Below are 14,483 nucleotides of genomic sequence, written 5' to 3' on the forward strand. Positions count from 1 at the left end.
TTCAACTGCCCTAAATTGGCTGCTCGTCCCTAGCAGAGATTTTAGAATGCTCTTCTCAGAATAATATTTCAGCATCACTCAACCTTACCAATATTTGATGACAACATTATCTGAAAATTAATGATGAATTAATGTCTGCATTCCAAAGTACCTGGCTGAATTCACTGTGTAAAAAAAAAAAAAAAAAAGGCAGGGGGCAGGGCAGCCAAACAGATATGTCATTGAAACCCAGCAACTGTTGAATGATAGAATTTTTTTCCCGTCCCTTAAGGCGATCAAGTGTAGTACCCAGTCTGAGAATGCCTCAGAAGCACGCCATCCAGTGACTTGGATCCTTGAGCTCAGAGGATTGTGATAGAATTAAGTCTGACTCAACAAATGAGGTCACTGGGAAGAAGCACTGGTGTTAAATTTCCCATTAACACTGGTGGCTAATTTACTAAACAGTCATCTGCTTGTGGTTCCAGAAGACCGCCCGGTAAATTCCAGACACCTCCTGGGTTGCAGATAGCTTGGGCGTGAAGTCACCATACCCTGGTCAGTGTGACTTTTGGTGACCATCCCTCAGTACACCAGAAAGTATTTCCAGAGACTGGATGCCATTTTGGAGTGTAAAGCCTTGGAAATCTGTGGAAGGTGACTTCTTATGTTGAATCTAGAAATGGGATGGCAGGAAGGGGTGCTCTGACTCTTGGTGCCAGGAAACGCAAGTTCGGATGCTCGTTCTGCCACAGATGTTAACTGCAGTTCAAGTCACTGAATGGCTCATCTTAGGGGTGTTTCTAGATTAGATGTTGTACTGTGTCAAGAAGTGTAGAAAAGTAATGAATTGTCATTCACCAGTTGTCAGGCATAAAGGATGCCTTTCCCCCTACTTCTCTGAGCCCTACTTTCCTTATCTGTCAAGTGGAAACACTAATAACTTGCTTATCCACCCCTCACCTCCCAGGACTGTTAACATGAGTAAAAAGAGAAAAGAGATTTGAAATTTGCATGCAAAGTTCAAAGTTCTACACAATTAGAAAGCACAAACGGAAATCATTTCTAGATTCTGATGAAGCTTTTCAGTCATTTCCAATCACAGGTTTAGGAATTCAGCCACCACGTTCTTGCTGTTGAGCCTGTGCTGGTTCAAGCATCACAGCCCAGATGGCCAGTGGTCTCATCTCTGGCCAGCTCCTTAGGGGTCAGCCTGGGTTTCTTGCTGGTTTGTCACTGCCTCACACTCTCTGCCCCTAACACGGGGGGTGGGGGCAAGAAACAGGAATGAACCTCTCGGCTTCCTCCTGAAACTGCCCTCCTCACAGTTTCTCAGCTGTGTCTTCCAGAGTCTTTTTGAATTCTTGACTGGGCAATCACTTTCCTTAAACCAAGTCAGGTCTTCTGAATTCCTAGAGGCAGCAGAGCATAGGGGGAGCTTGTGGGACTTTGGGCTACAGATCATTAATTAATTATCCATGGATCTTCTGAGCCTTGGTTTTCTCATTTGTAAAATGGAGGTAATAAATCTACTTCACTGGGAATCTCTGGGGATGAGATAAAAGAACATGGGTGGAAGGACCTGGCATATTGTAGGAGCTAAAAGTGCATCCTTTTCCTTTTTCCTTCTCTCCCTCTTCCTTCCCCACTCAGCTGCCTGCAAGGCACTGTCTCCTCGCTCCTGATTAGGTGTTCCATTTACTCTCTTTGCAAAGGAGCTGCAGAAAGCAGATTTAGCCACATGTCTGTGCATTTTCCTGGAGAAGCCTTCACAAGACCACTTCTCCTTTTCCATACTGGCCTTCTCTGAGTTGTTCTAGAGTCTTCACACTTGGGAAAACATCCGGATGTCACCTGATTTTCATGTTGCATCTGGACGTGTGTCAGAGCCACACTGTAACTGCACACTGAGAATCATGTCATTTGTTCTGGGGCAAGCCTAGAGGCGGCTTTGTGTGGGTCTACCCGTAGGTGCCGGAGGAAGGAAGAGGGAACTCGGAGGGCCTGCAGAGATGAGGAGTCAGGAAGGATCCTATTAAGCGGGTTTCACTGAAGGCTGTTGACACACTTCTCATAAACTCCTCGCTTCCTGCTATTTTCACAGGAGAAAACACGATGAGGGCTGGAAGTCAAATTAAGCAATTAAGCAAAATTCCCCAAGTCACTTGAGCTATTCCTCTGAATCCAGGGCCCTGGGATAACACAGCCTGTCAGCGACCCCTGTTTCGTACCTGTCTTCCATCTCCATTCTGCAGAGGGACCAGAGAGATGATTCCAGAAGTGCTGCCATTGCTGGTATGTCCGTCCCTCCCGCTCTGGTGCTGGCGCCTCACCTTCTACCCTCCACTGTCTCTTCATCCATCTTTCTCCTCTTTATTTTTGTCCACCCTCATGGCTGTCAGGGGGCTCTTGGGTCATCTTTGTCATCATAAACTCATGGGTTCCAAAGTGTGCTCTGTGGAACACTTACTTGAGAACGTGCCTCAAAAAAAAATGGATCCCTGACCAACTGCCAGGAATTGTGCACACTGCGTCCCTCGTGGAGATTCTCAGTTCGTGTCACCTATTGAGAGCTCTGAAAAATTCCATAATAAATGGTTTAACATTGTTTAACTAGTTTTTCCCAAAACCTTTTTGATCATGGACCCTTTCCTATGAACTCCCAAGGAACACCTATCAGCAGGGTTTGGTGAACCACACTTTGGGAAAAGCTGGCATGAACAATGTATTATTTGTAGAAATGCTGTGAAGTCAAATTCGCTTATGAGAAATCTGGCATCAAAGGCCTATGGGAAAATGTGTGTGCTGTGCTTTAATGCAAGTATGACATTCGTGTAGATCGGAGGTCCCCACCCCTTTCACCACAAAAGATCCTTTTTAGTTCTTTCCTCAAGGGATTCCATGTTTCGAAAGCTTTTATCTACCCAACAAACTACATTTATTGAATAATAATTTGTCCTTTGAGTTTTATTCATCAAAGACATATTGCTGCCAATTAGTGCTTCGGATCAGTCAAGATAACCACTGTTACCACACAGAGTTGATATGACTCCAGCCCAAAGCAAATAAACTTAATGTTTTATTTAGTCTGGGAACCTCACTGAGGTAAATGTATGATTTCCTTTGGGCTTTTTGAAATCTTGAAAACAGCTTACAGACCCCCTTGCTGCCTTCCCAGAGTGCAGGGTGGGTGGGAAGCAGGACTGTGTGTGGAAACCCAAGGAGGACACACATGGTTGGGAGGCAGGCAGGGAGGCAGAGGTTATTGGGGCTGCCCACGGACAGCGAGGACAGCCGCGGGCCGGGGGTGGGGACAGTGTGAAGCGGCTACAGTCCCTGGGAAGCCCGAGGGTCCATGGATTATGGGGTCCAGATCTTGAAGAACAGAGGAGATGCCAAAGGCACGCACGTGGGGCTCCCGAAATGCGGGCAAGAACCTGGGCAAAGCGTATGTACCCCTGTAGCCAGGTACCCGGAAGAGCTGGGGAGGAGGCCGGGGCCCAGGGGACGGCAGGGTGGGGTGGGCGCTCTGCCGGCTGTTCTTCCCGGGCCTCCCCATACCTGGTAGTTTTTATCATGAGCTACTAGGAGGTGAGTGAACTCAGTTTGGCCGCCCTCGTGGTTTTTTGTTTGTTTTTTCGGTACGCGGGCCTCTCACTGTTGTGGCCTCTCCCGTTGCGGAGCACAGGCTCTGGACGCACAGGCTCAGCGGCCACGGCTCACGGGCCCAGCCGCTCCGCAGCATGTGGGATCTTCCCGGACCAGGGCACGAACCCGTGTCCCCTGCATTGGCAGGCGGACTCTCAACCACTGTGCCACCAGGGAAGCCCACCCTCGTGGTTTTTGATGGAGCCCTTGAGGGTTCGAGGCCCCTGAGGTACCGCCTTCTGCTCTGCGGCTGGCTCCCCCCTACCCCGGAAGAACCTCGTGCGGACCTAGCGGCCGGCTCCCGTGGGAGACGGTGGGCGTCCCGGAGCTCAGCCTCAGACGCCGGGGTCCGCGGGCTCCTGACACAGAGGCTCTCCTGGTGCGTTTGAAATGGGATCAGGTGCCCCGCAATCCGGTCTCCACTGGACGTTGCACAAGAGCTGTCGGGGCAGCTGTGGGTGTAGCGGGGTGGCCCCATTGCCTGCAGTCAGAGGGGGCTCCTCTATGGGAGGGAAGTGCTCAGGCCAAGCCCTGTGCAGCCCGAACCGGCCTCCATGGGCCAGGCGCCCAGCCCTGTCCAGACATGGCCGTGGACCTCAACACCAGCCTTGCTTCTCAGCTCTCTCCTCTCATCAGCCAGGACGTTTTCACAGAAGATATACAATCTGTGCCTGGCAGAAGCCCGGTTGCAAAAATAAATCTTTCCCTGAACATTTTCCAGGCCCATTTTAGAAACAAATCTGGGCGATGCCTTTTACTCATTTCCAAAGACAAACAGCCGACGCCTGAGGCGTCTATTCGCGCAGAAATGTTTCGAGAATGGGGGATGGGATCTGCCCTCAGAAGAGCCCACCCCGCTTTGAGCGGGGAGGGTGAGCAGCCCTGCGGATTGTGCCCCCACCAAACCGCTGCCGGGGTCTGGGGACACAGGTGGGAGGGAGCTCACAGGCCTGGGCTCCAGAACGGTGCAGCCTCGCAATGGGGGCCTCGCCCTCCCCTTCCCCCTCCCCTCCCCCCTCTCCCTCCCCTCCCCTCCCCTCCCCTCCCCTCCCCTCCCCTCCCCTCCCCCTCCCCTCCCCTCCCCTCCCCTCCCCTCCCCTCCCCTCCCCTCCCCTCCCCCTCCCCTCCCTCCCCTCCCCCTCCCCTCCCCTCCCCTCCCCCTCCCCTCCCCTCCCCTCCCCCTCCCCTCCCCTCCCCTCCCCCTCCCCTCCCCTCCCCTCCCCCTCCTCCCTCCCCCTCTCCCTCCCCTCCCCTCCCCCACACCTCCCCTCCCCTCCCCCACACCTCCCCTCCCCTCCCCTCCCCTCCCCTCCCCTCCCCTCTCCTCCCCTCCCCTCTCCTCCCCTCCCTTCTCCTCCCCCTCCCTTCTCCTCCCCCTCCCTTCTCCTCCCCCTCCCTTCCCCTCCCCTCCCCCACCCCTCCCGCTCCCACCTCCCCTGCCCAGGTTCTCCCACAGATGGAGCCTTCCTGTGGCTTCCAGAAGCACTGACAGCTGCAGAGGCTACAACCTCCCCAGAACCCACCCACCCATTCTCTCAGTAAACATTTACACTGAGCACCTGTTAAGTCAACATAGGCACCACGGTAGGGGCTGCGAATTCAGCGTGAAGTGTGCCCACGGGGCCAGCGCGCGATGGGCCCTCCGTCCACCAACAACCACTGAATGAGTGAGTGATGCGGCCGTCACACAGGGCTGTAGTTTTCTGTGCTCTATCACGGCATTGTCTCATTTGATTTTTACAACAGCCCTGTGAGCTGGGAAGGAAGGAAGGGCGAGAGGGAGGGAGAAAAGGAAGTTCCTATTTACCCGGCCAGTGCCCTATGCTTTTACATGCACTATCTATTTATCTATTTAATCCTCCCAACTATACTATGTGGTAAGAAGGTACCTCGTCCTCACTTTCACAGAAAAAATAAAAACCAAGGCCCAAAGGAAGTGCCAGAGGAAGGACTGACCCAAGGTTGGTCTGATTCCAGAGACCCAAACTCTCTTGCACACAGGTATACTCACTCACACACACATATACATGCATCTGCTCCACCGGCCCCTGCTCCAAGGATACCCAGTGACAGACCCACGCACAGACATTGACTTTGCCTCATTGGTAGGTAAATGTACCTGCTCTGCATCCTGAGTGCTCCTTTCTGCGCTTGGGGACCCAGTGCAAGCAGGAGAGCCCAGGTCCCTACCTCTAGGTGTGCCACTGAGCATCGCAAGCGTGGCTAAATCTGAAATGAGATGCGCCGTGAGTGTAAAACACACACGGAATTTCCAAGACTTAGTGAGAAAAAAGGAATGTAAAACATCCTGTACTTTATATGGATCGCATGTCATGATTATGCATCTTTTAGATATATTGGGTTAAAGAAAAAATGTTTTTAAAAAGAGTATTTCCTATTTCTTCTTTTTTTAATGTGGCTATTGAAACACTTAAATCACTTATGTGGCTCACGTTCGTAGCTTGTATTATATTTCTGAGGAACAGCTCTGCTCTAGATGGAAAGACAGACTCTAAACAAGTAAACAGATACAGAAGAGAGGTGATTGCAAATAGAGAAAAGTGCCAGAGAGGAAATAATGCAGGCGGTGCGCTGAGAGGGGCTGGCAGGTGGACACAGGTGGCCAGGACCTGCTGGTCTCCCGTGGCAGGTGGGGAGAGGCAGGAGGCCCTCGTAACCATGGGGATAAGGCGTTTCCCACGCTGGGGAGGTGCCAGGGCCTGTGTCCTAAAGAAAGGAGCCGCCGTGCAAAAATCCAGAGGGCTGTACAGACTCCCACTGTATTCTCACCCCACGGAGCCATGAGTCCTGGAGCTGCAAGGACCCTCAAGGTCACCACCTCCGCCTCTGGGTTTCAGAGGGTTGGTTTTTACCGAGGTCTGTTTACCGATGTAGGACTGGGTGACTCTCATGTGCCTGCCCCGGTATTGTTTACTCCACAGAGGTCCTCTGCGTGCCTGTGACGGTCCAGTCAGCAATAAGCTCTGGGAAAGAAGTGGTGACAAAATCAAGTCCCTGTTCCCAGCAGCTCATAAACAAGGGTGAGGTGGCTGGAGCCAAACGGGCGAAGAAACATATATGTCAGGAGTGGTAGGTGAAAAAAATCAAGAGGGAGAGAGGGTGGGTGGGAGCTGTGTTAGAGAGAAGGTGATATTTCATCAGGGACCTAAGTGAAGTCAGGGAGGGAGCCCTGAGGACACCGAGGGGAAGAGCATCCCAGGGATCTGGAACAGCAAGTACAAATGTCCTGAGGTAGGAACCTGCCTCTCAAGTTCAAGAACAGCATCAGGCCAGGGCCCTGGGGAAGAGTGACCAAGGGAAGAGTGACCAAGGTGAGGTCAGGGTGAGGACCTGGATGGATTCAGAGTCACATGGATATTCTCTGTAAGTGGCAGTTATGATTATCATTATTATTATCATTACCACAGTTTTCCTAGAAAGATGACAACTGCCACCATTCACAGGATCTTCCAAGATGAGGAGGTCCTCTGGCCCCAAGGCTTGGCACAAGAGAAATGGGATGGCCCGTGGCTGGCTGGGCACACACTGTCTTATGCTCAGCAACTTGTCTGTGAGACAAACCGTACAGCGAGGCATTTGGACTGGGGGGGAGGGGGTCTTGGGGTGGAAGTTTGGAGCTGTCAGAGGGGCAGGTGGCCCAAGTGATGACAGGACTCAGCGATTTCCTGCAATTAGGGAGCCAAGGCCCTAGTGGCTTGCTGAGGTTCTGCTCTTCCACCCTCTCCCATGCGCGCTGTAGCCCTGAGTTTACCAGGCCCCTCCCCTACTCAAGAACCCACCGTGGCTCCCTGTTGCCTGCTGTTTTGTTCTTCAGCTGACCCTTTGCCACAGTGATCACTCATGCCCCTCAGGTCTCCCTGTCCAGTGATGATTTGCCAAAAAATGTTGGCTAAGACTGCTAGAGGAAATTACTTGTTCGTTTCTTTGGGGGTTTTTTTGCTAAGAGGGAAAGACCTGCCTTAACGAATATTTTTTTCCGAAGAAAATGGTCCTTCTGACATTCTCTGAACCACAAAGCCAGGGCTGCCTTGGCTCTCCCGGCACGTTGGGAGTGCTTCCCTGTCCCGCAGAGTGGGGCAGGCCCCAAGAGGCTGCGAGGCTGCACTGCTGTGGACACAGCTGTGCTCACCAGCCTGGCCTGGACTCAGGGGCCCTCCACAGGAGGCCGAGGGCTATTCTGACAGGCTTTTTAACATAGCAGGGTGCATTCAAAGACACTGGCCTCCCACCCCATCTGCATTCACTAAGCCAACATTCACTGAGGCCCTACTGTGTGCCTGCCACTGTGCTGTGGCCTCACTGCTCAAAAGTGGTTTCTGTAGGGGCAGGCTTATTCCAGATAGGCTTCTAGTAAAGAACGGCCATCACCTGTTTTTTCGGATTCCTTGTAGAAACAGAAAATCATTTTTTATAATTAATTTTTATTGGAGTATAGTTGCTTTACAGTGTTGTGTTAGTTTCTCCTGCACAGCGGAGTGAATCAGCTCTACGTATACATACATCCCCTCTCTTTTGGATTTCCTTCCCCAGAAAACCATTCTTTTGAATCTAATAACCACAGTCCACCAAGCTTATAAAAATCTTTCCATATTCCATCACATCTCATGATGCCTGTTCTTTGGTCTCCAGGGGAGCTCCGGTGTCCTGAGCCTTCTGTTTGCTCTTAACCAGGAAGATGGGCATCATTCCACAGCAGTTTGCAAACGGGAGTCGGAAAGGGAAGTGACTTTCTTAAGATCACACAGCCACACAAGCTGGAGCTAGGGTGGAAGCCCCATGCCTGAATCTAGAGGGGTCTCCACTCCGGATGCACAGGGAATCACTAGGGGAACTTGTACAACTGCCAACCTCTCAGCGGCTGCCCACAGAGGGTCCAATTTAATTGATTTAATTGGCGGGGCCTGGGCAGCGGTAGGGGGCAGGTTAGAGCGCCCCAGGTGATGCTAATAGGCTGCAGGAGCTGAGAATCACTGTGCCAGAGCCTGCAGCACAAGCACGCTGGCTCGGGCGCAGAGGAACCATCCCGGCTCTGCCGCTAACTTGCTGTGTGCAAAGCCATAACCTCTCTCTTCTTCAGTTTCTTCATTTGTCAAAAGGGAGATCTCTTTCAGGGTCTCCTTCACATGTGGGATCTGTGAGTCATGGGGTGATGGGAAGACGCTTGAAGCCCTCAGCGGGGTGTGACTGCGGGAAGGGGCTTGAGGTCCTGGCCCCCCTGCCTGAGGCAAGTGGGGAGAGCGGGGCTCCTCTCCTAACGTGATTCCCAGAACTCTTCTCTGTTCTCCGTTCCCGGTGGTGAAAAGCACGTTGCAGAACAAACAGAGCTATGCCCGTTTCCCAGATGATGAAGGTGAGTTCACCTCCTTGGGTGGTTTTTCAGTGTTTCTGAGACAGAGTTCACTTTTCTTCTGGGACACTTTGGGGCGCACTGGGACCTTAATGGGGGAGGTTAGGGGCTGGGGAGGTGTGAGAGGCCCCTCCTCACACCACAGCACACCTAGTACTAAAGTGGAGGGGCTCAGAGAGCTCCAGAGTCGGGCGGCGGTATGGCCGAGGCGTTGAGAGTAAGAGGGCGGGAGGGCTGGCCTGAGCCCCCAGGAAGTGCCCGAAGCCGCTCTCCTGGCAGGAGGGAGGCCACGCCCTTGAGCCCTGGAGGGGCAGGTGTCACTGCACCTTCGGACTGAAGTGAGGGGGAGGGGACTTCCCCGTAGAGGGACAGGCACCCCTGTCGTGAGCTGAGCCCCCAAAGGTGGTCCCGGCGTTCTCTGTCTGACTCAGAGGATGTTTTTTTTCTCCTCGGCACCTGGTTCAGGGCCGCCCGGAGGATGCGTGTTGACCGGCCAACGTTCCCACTACAAATGTGGGCCCCGGAGCCAGAATTTCTTGATTAGGAAAAAGTACTTCCTGCCGGCAGCGCCTCAGGAAGCGGATCGTAAAAGTTCTTTTCCCCGCGCACCTCTTCGTGCGTGGGGCCTCTGCGTCCAGAGTCTGGAGCGCGAACCCGACGCGGCCAGGACAGAGCGGGAGGCCCTGAGCGGTACTGCGGGGCAGCGGCTCCCCCCGGCAGCTGTCCCAGGTTGCAGCGTCAGGGCAGTGGGTGTGGATCCGCGCCGCGACCTCAGGCGCAACAGTTAGCAGTTTCCTTCCGTTTCCTAGCTCCCAGGCTCGGAAGGAAACCCTTTCGGTTGTGTGCGAGGACCTCTTCTGCTCCCTGGGGTCCAAGGAAGTGGAGCTCTGGGCCTCAGGTCACCGTGGCACTGCCGAGACTGGCTCTTCACTCGTCTTGGTCCCTGGGGGGCAGCGGCGCCATCGAGTCCGGGTGCAGCCCCCGGGTCTTCATGCCCTGTGCCTGCGGGCAGTCGTGGCCAGCCCACCCCGACGCGACTCCTCCCCCTTTGCCGAGACCACCACCCCTGTGCCCCCGTCTCAGTCGACTCCCCTCTTCAACTCAAGCCGCCACTCACATCCCCCCTTCCCTCTGGAACCACACAGATGGCTCCCCCTCCCCCGCCCCAGGGGCCTAAGACTTAACAGCTCTTTACTTGCGGAGTTGGGGTGGGTAGGTGAGAGAGTGCACCCTTTCAGAAACCCCAGAATGACCTCTGTTTCCCAGAATGGGAAGCGGGGAAGGGGAAGGAAGAAGCTCTATTCTTCCTTCGGGCATTCAGAGCAAAAGCATTAGCGAATGCCACTTCTACCCACACCCACACGGCTGAAACCAAACCAAACCCCAAACACCGACTTTTTTGGTTTTACTAAATTGCTCACCTTGTTACATTAGCCTCATTTCACAGACAAAGAAACCAAGGCTTAAAGGGTTTAGTTACTTCAACTGCCACTTGGCCTTGGGTCACAGTTTACAGAGATACCCACCTCACCATTTGCATACTCGGTGGGACTAGTGTCGGGTGGTGGGCACTGCCCCAAACTGTGTCCGCATGGCTCTAAGCAGTTACTCACCTGCTGGGACACACCCTCCATTACAACTTTAGCCACAGCCAGCAAATGGGTAGGACTTGACCGAGAGACAATTACATTCCAGCCACTGAAGACAGAACTAGCTAAGCTTCCTTCAGGAATGCATCACCATGGCTTAGGACTCTACAGCTTAGGTGTGCTTGATTTTTGATCACCTCTCCTGGACCAGACACTGTGCTCACAGTTTTATGTATATTATCATATCATCCCCACAAGAATCCTACTAATATCTTTGCTCTCCAGATAAGGAAAAGGTTGCTAAGAGCGCTGAGTAACTTTCCCAAGTCCTGTAATAAGCAGGTTGGCTAATTGGGATATGAGCCTGAATTTCCTAATTTTAATCCCCTGTTCTTTCCATAATGTATCAGTGAAGGTAACTGGGCAATTTCATTTTTCAGAGAAATAAAAGCAAGAGAGGGGAATGCCAATGTTCACTCCTTTCATCTGTGGTGACACACGGGTAGACCACGGGGAAAGCAATCAGACATTTCAGTCTCAGGAACTCAGTGATGGGAGAGCAGCCACGACAGTGGTTATTCCACAAAGGACCACCAGGTAGCACCATTGCACAACAGCTGCGTACCCAACAGCTCAACTCAGACCAGAATGGGAAGATGCAGCCCGGAGGAGTGGCCTGCTTTTCATTAAGTCACTCAAATGACCTGGTAAGTCGAATGAGGCTGTGTCCATGCCCAGCCATTGCTCATGCTCTCCTGATGTCCAGAGCTGCTCTGTGAATAAGGAACTCAGTCAGCTCCTGTCCATTTACTAACCCATCTATTTAGCAAAGATATGCTTTGTACTTGGTAACTACTTAAAATATCTTGACTTTTTTTTTTAAGTTTATTTTATTTATTTATACATATATTTCTGGCTGCCTTGGGTCTTCGTTGCTGCGCACAGGCTTTCTCTAGTTGTGGTGAGCGGGGGCTACTCTTCGTTGCGGTGCACGGGCTTCTCATTGCAATGGCCTCTCTTGTTGCGGAGCACGGGCTCTAGGCACACAGGCTTCAGTAGTTGCAGCATGCGGGCTTCAGTAGTTGTGGCATGTGGCCTCAGTTGTTGCAGTGCGCGGGCTCAGTAGTTGTGTCTCGCGGGCTCTAGAGCTCAGGCTCAGTAGTTGTGGCGTACGGGCTTAGTTGCTCTGCGGCATGTGGGATCTTCCCGGACCAGGGATCGAACCCATGTCCCCTGCATTGGCAGGCGGATTCTTGACTGCTGCACCACCAGGGAAGTCCCAGATCTTTTAATATAATTTGATGTTTCTGAAAAGGTTGTGCTTCCTTGTCTAGAGGTGCAGGGGGCAAGGGTGAAGTTCTTTAATGGAGGTCCCTTTTGGCCTGAGGAGGTGGAGGGGAGAAGTGCTGGGTCTGGGTTGAAGGTGAAGGGGTCAGCAGTCATGCAAGGGCAGAGCCATGGTTTGACTGGATTGAGGGCCTGGAGGGCAGCTTTGTACATCTACCCATGGCCTCTGTACAGCGTCAGGGACTTGGAAAGCTTTGGAACTGGAGAGAGGAGGGGAGCGAAGTGGGTAATAAACAGCATTTCTCACACTGTTGATGGACACAGTCCTCTCCGTTGCTAACCTGGTTCTTGGATTTTGGATGTTCCTAGGGTGGGCGTGGTGGGCAGGAGCCAGGAGCCCAGGAAGTCTCCAGGTTGTCTCCACCTCGGCTCCAAGTGCGTCTGTCACACACTCTGCAAATGCAGGCAGTATCAGGGCCCTGACACTCGGGAGAAACAGGAAGCTAAACCAAGGCCCCAGACTTTGAAATGTGAAGAGATGGGTCTTTCCCGACGGAGGGAAGTAATGGGGCAGGCAGAGCCTTGAGTGGTGATGTCCACACAGGGAACACACAATCCCAAGCATGATGTGCCCAGGATTACCTTCAAAGAGCAGGCGAAGTAGGAGTCTGCTTAACAACCTGAGAAGTCAGAACTAGACAATGGGTCGGCATAGGGGTCAGAGAAGCACAGGCTGTAGGGCAGTGCCTGCTGCCTGTAGCCCAAGGAAGCAGATCCAGGGGCAGGATGGAGGCTGGCTTCCTACGGAGGGGCCAGGCAGGACCTCGGGCCGAGTGCTGAGTGCACCTCGGAGTGCTGATTGCTGAACTCTGACCTGTCGGCAAGGACCCACCTCAGTGAGGGAGGGCCCAGAGCTCTCAGACAACGTTTTTTAGTTTTTATTTTCTCTGAAACCTTAGCCCTTTGTACAATGAATAGTCAGTATTGGAGAATTTGCTGGAAGGAATGTGGGGTGCTGGGCAGAGATCCTAAGCTGTGCTGAAGAAAGTATAAAGTGGTGTGACAAACTTTGTGGATTACAGCTTTTTTTTTACCAACCTCTTGTCTTATGCTGACAGGTGTCCAGTTATTTTTATAACTACCGCACAAGATCTGTAAAGAACGAAAAACGAGTATTTTTAAATGTCGTATAAAAATAATTGCTATGACTTATTTAAATATAGTTACAAAGGAAGTTCATAACAGAATTTGCTTTCAAGTATTGTTACTATACTATACTATACTATAACTCAGAAAATTTTTCCTTTTGCACAGCCCTCTTATGTGGAAGCATAACGTGTCATAAGCAGTTGTTCTGTAAGAAAACATAAAAGTAGATTATCAACAAATAAGATTAATAAACACAGCATAACCTCTATACACTGTAGAAATATTTATGTTTACTTAATAATTGGGATTTAAAGGGCTTGGAATATTTTTATGTGTCTTGCATATCATTGACAACTCAAAGGGGCTTCAGGGTATTAAATCTAAATTCTAGTCTGTGTACAGATGATGCCAGCTCCCAAGTATTATGGGCTGATTTGTGACCCCCCCCCCAAAATTCATACGTTGAAATCCCAATCCCCAGTACCTCGGAATGTGACTGTATTTGGAGACAGGTTCTGTACAGGGATAATTAAGGTAAAATGAGGTCATTAGTTGAGACCGCAATCTAATATGACTGTGTTCTTATGAGACGAGGGAGTTTGGAGACAAGATACACAGAGGGAAGACCCTATGAAGACATAGGGAGAAGACAGCCATCTGCAAGCCAAGGAGAGAGGCCTCGGGAGAAACCAACCCTGCTGACACCTTAATCTTGGACTTCTAGCCTCCAGCACGGTGAAAAAATAACTTTCTGTTGTTGAAGCCCGCCCTGTCTGTGGTCCTTTGATATGACAGCCTTGGCAAATGAATACACTGAGTTACACAGACTAACGGGGAAGAAGCCGTAAGGATAGAAGAAGCTAAGATTGCTTCTTTCAGCGATAAATCCCTTTTCCCAGAATAATTTGTGCCTGTCCTCTTTTTTTTTTTAAATAAATTTATTTTACTTTTGGCTGCATTGGGTCTTCATTGCTGCACGTGGGCTTTCTCTAGGTGCGGTGAGCGGGGGCCACTCTTTGTTGCGGTGCGCGGGCTTCTCATTGCGGTGGCTTCTCTTGCTGCGGAGCACGGGCTCTAGGTGTGCAGGCTTCAGTAGTGTTGGCTCGCAGGTTCTAGAACGCAGGCTCAGTAGTTGTGGTGCACGAGCTTAGTTGCTCCCTGGCATGTGGGATTGTCCCTGACCAGGGCTCGAACCCGTGTCCCCTGCATTGGCAGGCGGATTCTTAACCACTGCGCCACCAGGGAAGCCCTGTACCTGTCTTCTTAAAGTAGCTATTTTCACCAAAGAGAATATCATGAATTTTCAAATTTCAAACATGTTCATTTGTTTCTATGTGACTGTATACAGTTTGAAAGTGACAGTCACCCTTCTGAGCGAGTCCCCTGTCTCCTAAAGAGTCATGGCCTGTGCTGTGCCCAGGCTGGGGCTCCAGTTTGGGAAGATAAATGAGCAGACTCACCAG

General features: G+C 51.7%; 1 long non-coding RNA gene across 1 annotated transcript; it reads left to right on the forward strand.

Annotated features, from left to right (window-relative positions):
- Positions 1 to 5,156: 5,156 nt before the first annotated feature.
- Positions 5,157 to 13,931, forward strand: LOC132531517 (uncharacterized). Its single transcript, XR_009544122.1, has 5 exons — positions 5,157 to 5,294; positions 7,056 to 7,198; positions 8,278 to 8,998; positions 9,461 to 11,291; positions 13,610 to 13,931. It is a non-coding gene; the product is annotated as an uncharacterized LOC132531517 (long non-coding RNA).
- Positions 13,932 to 14,483: the final 552 nt, after the last annotated feature.

The sequence above is a fragment of the Lagenorhynchus albirostris genome, chromosome 1 (assembly GCF_949774975.1).
Source record: "Lagenorhynchus albirostris chromosome 1, mLagAlb1.1, whole genome shotgun sequence".
NCBI lineage: Eukaryota > Metazoa > Chordata > Mammalia > Artiodactyla > Delphinidae > Lagenorhynchus > Lagenorhynchus albirostris.